The sequence below is a fragment of the Panicum virgatum genome, chromosome 5N (assembly GCF_016808335.1).
Source record: "Panicum virgatum strain AP13 chromosome 5N, P.virgatum_v5, whole genome shotgun sequence".
Taxonomy (NCBI): Eukaryota; Viridiplantae; Streptophyta; class Magnoliopsida; order Poales; family Poaceae; genus Panicum; species Panicum virgatum.
In genome coordinates, this window is record NC_053149.1 from 65,752,380 (window position 1) to 65,759,149 (window position 6,770).

A 6,770-nucleotide genomic window follows, 5' to 3' on the forward strand; every position below is an offset into this window, starting at 1 on the left:
TCGCCGGCGGGGTTCGGGCCCCTGCTTCCCTCCGCTCGCGGCGCGTTGGGGCGGCTCGCCGGTGCGTGGTGGCGGCCGCCGCGCGGCCCCGCCTCCCGGCGTCGCGCCGTGCTACCGACGCCGCTGGCCCACGCGCGTGCCGAGGAAGCGCCTGCCGCTCGCCCGCACCACCCCCGCGCCTGCACCGGCCTGTCCGCTCGCGCCGGCCTCCGCGTGCCGCAGCTCTGCACCACGGGGCCGCGGCTCCCGCGCGCGCGGTCGCTGCTCCCGCCCCGCTGCCGAGCCGCAAGGGGGCGGCAGCGAGCGTGCCCGGAGAGGGCGCCCGGAGCGCCAGAGCCGGCCGTCGCGTAGCTCGCGCAGGGCAGCCGCGCCGCCGCCGCGCCGCAGGGGAGGGGGCAGCGCCGGGAGGGAGCAGTGGAGGAGGAGATGGCGGCGTGGGGAGAAAGGGGATCCGGGGAGAGGAAGTGGGAGGGAGGAGGGAGAGGAGAGATAAAAGAATATGACATGTGGGTTTTGCATCTGGTAGTTGATATAGAGGAGAGTATAGAGAATGGATGGCTGCGGGAGAACTGAATATAGAAGAGAGAATCTTGATGACCAGACAGAAATATTCTTTTTAGAAGATGAAAATAGAGTACCACGAGCGCAGATAGTCTAACCAGGCGAGCTGGTCCGCTGCGCTTGCACGCAAATGGTGTGGTTCCTTTCGGTTTCGGAGATGCACACCTGCTTCTGCTAGCTTTAGGCCTTTAGCATTCCCGTGCAACGTAGCAAGATCATTGGCTGCTTTGGTGTTTGCAGTCCTCTCTTTTCGTACCTTGACGCATGCAATTTTTGTGCTCGTAGTAGAGGCCAGGTCAATCACGTAAGCACCTTCCATATATGCATGCACTGCACGTACGGAAAGCTGCCGAGTCAACTGAAGAACAAGGCTGGGTGGTGCTCCATTGATCATTCCATGCGTGGTTTGAGCATGGTTTTTTTACCGGTGGGACCAAACCGCCGCCCACCGGTTACGGTAAACCAGATCGGTTTGATCGGTTACTGAAAAAAACTGGCCTAATTTAAAATCCAAACTAAAAACGTATGTTCAACCGATTTGCATTGGTCAGCCGACAGGTTTGGTCGGTAAACCGGTCCGGTTTGAGGTGTAACCGGTCCGGTGACAAAAAAAAATTTACGGTAAGTGGTTCCCTAGTGTGAAATAAATGAAATTTTGGCATGAGCTAAGCAGCTGAGCTTTGTAATCTTGCCAAGATTGCCCTGTCCACGCCGCGTGAGTCATATGCCGGCGCGATGAGCCTTAATGGGCCGGTCTTTTTTCTTTTTCTTTTTTGTTTAACTTCACATGCCCGCAAAGTATACTAAATGAATGAATACTTAAAAAAAATAAATTTGACACCATTAAATTAGTCGCAACTTGAAGTATTTTTAGAAATTTTTTATTTTTTGAATTCAAATTAAAGTTTTCAATTGGGCCGGTTTGAAACCGGCTGGTATCGAAACCGGTCCGCACCGGTTACATCGGTAACTGCGGTTTCCGGACCAATTCTAGTTGGAAAAAAAACCCTAGTTTGAGACGGGCGAGATTCACCACACCCGATGGTCCCCTCCTCAGTGCTAAAGTAACGCTTCTTCTTCTCTGTGGATCTACCTCGTCCCGGGGCCACACATGGCGTGCGTCTGCCATTTTCTAACAGATAAAGGGACGCGTCCGTGGTACCAGCCGGTGAAAGTTCGCGGAGAACGAACTTCCATGGACGAAATGGAGCATCAGACACCAGTGGTCGTAAAACGCATCTACCAGGAAACGGACAGAGAACCGCGTGTTAGCCAACGCCAACCAGATGAGAGCGGCGACACAAGTGCGTAAGGGCATATCGTCCGAGACACGAGCGTGCGCGCTGAGATGACGACGAGCTGGACCCGCGCGCGCAGGGGGCGCGAACGCGCACGCCGCCGTCTCGCCGGGCTGCTGGCCGGCCTGCCGAGAGCGGAGTGGCCACCAGCCGTTCGGGAGCCGGATCCGCGTGAGGACCGTGGAAGCGGCGGCCGGTGCGCGGCGCACGAGCCCGCTCCCCGATGCGCCGGGCAACGTGGACGACGTGAGGGCCGGACGGTGCGGGAGGCCGTTGCCTGTGTTAGAAGCTCAATTTTTATTTTCATTGAGCTGAGAGGATGACATTCAGTGTTGAACTAATTTTTTTGGTTTTCTTCATTCACACTCACACACAATGCCATGTCTTCCAACAGAAGGGTGGCCACATATATATATATAGCCAGCCAGGGCATAAGCTAACTGTCTAGTCCAAGATGCTTCTACTGTTCTAGAAAAGTAGATGCTAACTGCAGCTGTCCTACCAAACTGAAAATATGCTAAAGGAATAGATGATGTCCTCTACCACTACGTGCTGCAGCAAAGAGAGAAGATGTTGCAGCCCCACAAAGACCATAAGTACAAGGCTTATTCCCTTCATTCTCCCCCTAAGTCTTGTGCGTCGTCTTGTGGGAGAGTTGGACCATCCCGGTCCTGGAGCAAAGCTCAAGGAACTTGATTCTCCCAAGAGGCTTGGTGAGCAGATCCGCAAGCTGGTCCTTGGTGTTGATGTAGCTGGCCTTGATGCTTCCTTCCTCCAAGCAGCCTCGGATGAAGTGGTACCTCACCCGGATGTGATTGCTCCGTTCGTGAAAAACGGGGTTCTTCGTCAGGGCCAGAGCGGACTTGCTGTCCACCCTGAGCTCCATTGCTCCAGCGTCTTTGCCGAGGAGATCACCAAGCAGTCGAGCGAGTCAGAGCGCCTGAGTCGACACTGTGGAGGCCGCTATGTACTCGGCCTCATAGTTGGACAAGGCCACCACCTGCTGCTTGACTGACTGCCAGCTAACGAGGCACTCGCCGAGGAAGAAGAGGATCCCGCTCGTACTCTTGCTGGTGTCGATGTCGCCAGTGTGGTCGCTGTCGCTGTACCCGACGAAGTGTGTCGCCCCGGGGCACCTCGGGTAGTGGATACCGTGGTCGAGAGTCCCCGCAACATAGCGGATGATCCTCTTCACGACCTGCAGGTGCTCCATCATTGGTCGCTGCATGAATCGACTAACGTAGCCGACAGAGAACGCCAAGTCCGGCCGTGTGTGGGCGAGGTAGCGGAGGCTCCCCACAAGGCGCCGATACTGCGTAGGGTCCACCTCCTCCGCCGTGCTATCACGGCTCAGCTTCAACCGCTCCTCCATTGGCATGAGGGCTGGGTTGCAGTCAGTGAGCCCAGCTAGCTCAACGACGCGCTTGGTGTAGGCGGTCTGTCGAAGCGTGATCCTGGTGTCGTCCTGGTGCACCTCGATCCCCAGGTAGAAGGAGAGAGGCCCCAGGTCGCTCATCTGGAAGGTGGCCTTCATCCCTTCCTTGAACGACGCCATCTCCGCATCCTTGGTGCCGGTGATCACCAAGTCATCGACGTAGACACCCACCAGCAAGGCATTGCCGCCATTGCCCCGCCGGTAGATGGCCGCCTCGTGCGGGCTTTGCTCGAAGCCCATCCCCTTGAGCGTAGAGTTCAGCTTGGCGTTCCACGCTCTCGAGGCCTGCCGCAAGCCATAGAGGGCCTTGCGCAGACGTAGCACCTTACCCTCCTTGCCGGGGATAGCAAACCCCGGCGGCTGGTGCACGTAGACCTCCTCCTTCAAGTCACCGTTGAGAAACGCCAACTTGACGTCTATGTGATGGATGCGCCAGCCCTCCTGGGCAGCCAGTGCAAGGAGAAGTTGCACGGACTCCATCCCTACCACGAGAGCAAAGGCATCGTCGAAGTCGACCCCTCTTGCTGCACGAAACCTCGTGCCACCAGGTGAGCCTTGTGCTTGACGATGGCGCCGGCTTCATCCCTCTTCAGCCTGAACACTCACTTAAGGGTGATCGCGCGGTGACCGCGAGGGAGATCGGCAAGCTCCCAGGCGCGGTTCTTCACAACTGCATCCATCTCCGACTGCATCGCGGCACGCCATTGCCACGTGTCCCTCGGCCTCTGCGAAAGACCGAGGCTCGCTGTCGTCGCACACGAGGTGCAACTGCGCCTCCAGGTCGTGAGGCACCAGACCCCGGCGTTGGCTGATCGCCGAGAAGGTCCTCCATCGTGCGGTACTGCAACGGCTCACCGTCGTGGTACGCGTCGATGCGCTCCTCGTCGTGAGAGAGCGGAGTACCGAACTCCACCGGGCTGTGCTCAGCATGAGCAGGTGCTGGAGTAGACATGCCCGGACGAGTGGCTGTCGGTGCTGGAGTGCGTGCCTGTAACATCCTGAAAATTCACTAAACAAATCATGCGATAAGTTGTTTTTCGTTGAGCTCGACTTCCCTTAAACCCTGAACCCTAATCCCCAGAACCTCCCTCGAAAAACCCGACACCCGACTTCATTCCACGTCCCATCTCCTTCCCATCCAACGTGACGCGTCGTGACCGGCCGCCGCGAATCCCGCCCCCTCCTTTTCCCTCTCTCCTTTTCCCTCTTCCCCTCCGACCGCGTGCCCCACCTCCCGCGGCCCGCACGCCGCGCGTGGCCGACCGCGGCCGCGGTCGCCGCTGGCGCGCACCGCCCCTCCCCCTTCTTTTCCTTTCTCTCTCTCTCTCCCTTTTCTCCCCATTTTCTTTATTTCTTCCTCCTATTATCCTTTTTCCTTCACCCTTTTCTTTTTCTCTTCCTTCTCTCCTTCCTCCCTTCCTTCCCCGACGCGCGAGCCTGCCCCGAGCCGCTTCCGGTGCGCGCACCTCCCCTCTCCTCCCTAAGCGCGCCCAGACCACCGCCCCGGCCACTTGCCCCGCTCCGCACGGCTCGGCCCGCGCGCACCCGCGCGCGCCGGTCACGCTCCGCGACCGCCCGCCCGCGCGCCCATGCCCCCGGCCTGCCCTGCGCCCACGCCCGCTCGGCCAGCACGCGCGCCCACCAGCGCTCGCCGCGCCGCGGCGCACACCGGCCCGCCCGCGCGCGCGGCCGTGCCACGCCACGCCGCCACTTCCCACGCACGCCCACGCATGCGCACCCGCGCAAGCACGCGCACGCACCGCGCCACGGCGCACCGAGCTACCACGACACGGGCTCCCCGCGCCGTGCCGTGGCCGCCTGGCCACGCTTGTGCGCGCCCGCGCCCGGCCGACCCCACACCCGCCTCCCTAGCTCGCGTGCCGCGCCGCTCGCCGCGCAAGCCGCTGATTCGCGCACGCGGTCGCCGCCCCGCCCAGCGCCGCCCGCGCGCGCAGCAACCGCCCTCGCCGCCGGCCGCCCAGTGCCGCCGCCCCACGACAAGCATAGCACCCCTGGGGCCCTGCACGTGCACGCACACCGCGCCGCTGCCCGAGCCGTCTTTTCGCCCCGGCCTCGCCGCCCGCGCCGCCACCGCGTCGCGACGCCGGGCGCCATTAAAGCGCCCCGCGCCGCTCGCCGGCCTCCTCACCGGCACACGCCACCCTCCACCGCCTCGCTTGCTCTATAAAAGGGGGCCCCCGCGAAGCTCCCCGCTTCCCACAAGCAACACCGCCGCCTCCAGCCCTCTCCCAAGCTACACAGCGCCGCCGCCACACCCCTTTCCGCCCGTCGCCGCCGGTCCGCGTGGCCAGACCTTCCCACTCCACCACAGCCTGAACCGAGGTAGGCATTAAGAGCCCTCGGGACTCCCTTTTCCTTTTCCCCAAGTCCGGGCCGCCGACGAGCTTCGTGGCGCCGTCCCCACGCCCGCCGCCGCCCGCCACCGTGGCGCCACCTCCACGGACCTCCTCCATTCGAATTAAGGAGGGGATTCGACCTCCCATGGGCCCACCTTCCTTTTCCCCTGACCCGGGCCGCCGCCATGATCGGGGCCGCCGGCGAAGGCCGCCGCCGGCGCCCTGGGAGCGCCTCCCCTGTTCTGCGGGATGGAGGAAGGGGAAGGAAAGGGCATTTAGCCCAAAAGCCCCTCCCCTTTCCTTTATTTTTGAAAGAAACCCTCCACCCTTTTTGCCCTTTTGCAGAAACACCCCCGCCCCTAATATATTTGCAAATAAACCCTCTTCCAGTATAAACTTAATTTCAAATAGACCCCTGATCTCTCCAAGATAACCCAAAAGCTTCCAAAAATTACAAGCAGACCCCTGTCTACTCAAGATTATTCACAACCAGGCCCCTGGCCCCTTAACCAACCCACGAACCTTTATAAAACCTATCATTTTATGTACCAAACGAGCTCTAATTAACCCGAAACTTTTACCACGCCACTCATAACCAAATCTTGGCCATGCCATTAGGGAGACACTCAAAAATGCCACTTCTATCTCCATATTTTATGTGATTCCGATTCGAGCTCAACGTTAGATCTTGTTTTGATTGGATGCTTGTTATGTGTGCTGTAGACCGCGGAGTGAACGAAGGAGAGCCCGTCAACGAGCAGTACTGTGAGCAGGAGAACGAGGATCAGTTCCGCGACCCCGAGCCCGAAGGACAGGACTTCCCCGAAGGCTTCGAAGACGGCAAGTTCAATCCCATCCTTTGATGCATGATTCTGTCCTAGTTTTTATAAACACATCCCAATGGCCTGTTTTATAAACTGCATATGTTTTACTTGCCTGAAAACACGGTTGGATAGCCACCCCCTTGATTTGTGATGACCATTCCTTGACCACCTAGATTAATGTCTGATTTTGTTTGGACGTTAATCGATATTAGAATGCTTAGGACTTTACTCATAATACTATTTGATTTATAAAGAAAATGTGTGCGTGTGGGAAGGGATAAAATGTGGATTTTCG